Raw genomic sequence first — 1335 nt, forward strand, 5'->3', positions numbered from 1 at the left:
TAATGATGAAAAAAATCTGAAACTTGGGGACAGTACAGCAAGCAGTTTTATAATTAAGCAAGTTAAGTTTCAAATTCCTATACAGGTGTTTATAGTCACCTTGACTAAGAGCGATGACTACATTGTCTGTAGGTTTCTTGGTTACCTGCAACCCTTCACTGTTAACTCTGTGACCTGTTTCAGGGAATATGCATATCCCTCAGAGAACAGCCTTGATCAAGGGCTACTCCCTGGGGGAGGAGCAGAAAGAAGCTAGATATAGGGAAAAGGCAATGTCTGTACACTTACCCCACGATTGCCTTATTCTGTGATACTTAAAAATTATATTACATGAAACATGCACTTATTACATTATTGTTCACAGTTCCTTCAGTTTAGAGTCTAGTTTGGATTAACATTTCCCTGCTAAAAAGGAATTTCAGGCATAAACAATGAACCCGTTTTGGTACTCTTCACTACCTGCCTTCCCCAAAAGTTTGGTGTTATTTCTGTGTCAGAGAAGTTTGGTGGGTCTGAGGAAGGGGGGAGGTCAAGTGAGGAAATTTAAAAGAGGAAATTTAAACTCTGTGTAACAGGCTACTTCTCTGTGTCTACCCTAGTCTGCATTCTGAAAGGATAGAATAAAAATGGAGTTACTATATGAAAGGGCAGAATCAAAATGGAGTTACTGTAATCATCCTAAAACAATCTAACAGAAACTTGGCTCAATTTCACCTGATATAACCATGGCTCAGCTTCCCCATGCCCTTGACTAATTATACTCTGGGTGGCTAATCTTAGCAAGAATAACGAATTATGTCTAGAAAACATTTAGAACTCAAGAACAACAGCACACCACCAGCTGTTTTGTTGTACCTTTGGTTCCTGAAAGAATATAAGATGGAGTCAATATACTCAGTGTGCAGGCATTTTAACATTGCTTAACTTTGTCACATTTTTCTAGAAGTTCACTTTAATTTACCCTCTAATCAGGAGTCAAGGACAGAACTGGTTTCTCAGAGGGAGCTATTTATACTTGCTTTACAACCCCTTCCCCAGCTTGTGTTGTAAACAAGTTAATCTAATCAGCCCTTCATGACCTTCTTGACATAGACCCCGTCACCATGGAAGCGATCATGTGACTGACCCACCCATTTGCCTACTGATCATTACCTGATGTCAGTACCTGTGCTTACCTGTCCCCTTCTTTTTTTATTTATTTATTTTTTTTGAGTTGGAGTCTCACTCTGTTACCCAGTCTGGAGTGCAGTGGCCGCTCCCAGTCACCGCAGCCTCAACCTGCTGGGCTCCAACGATCCTTCCGCCTCAGCCTTCCGAGTAGCCGGAATTACAGGC

Source organism: Carlito syrichta, unplaced genomic scaffold (genome assembly GCF_000164805.1).
Source record: "Carlito syrichta isolate Samal-C Ts95f unplaced genomic scaffold, Tarsius_syrichta-2.0.1 Scaffold303349, whole genome shotgun sequence".
NCBI lineage: Eukaryota > Metazoa > Chordata > Mammalia > Primates > Tarsiidae > Carlito > Carlito syrichta.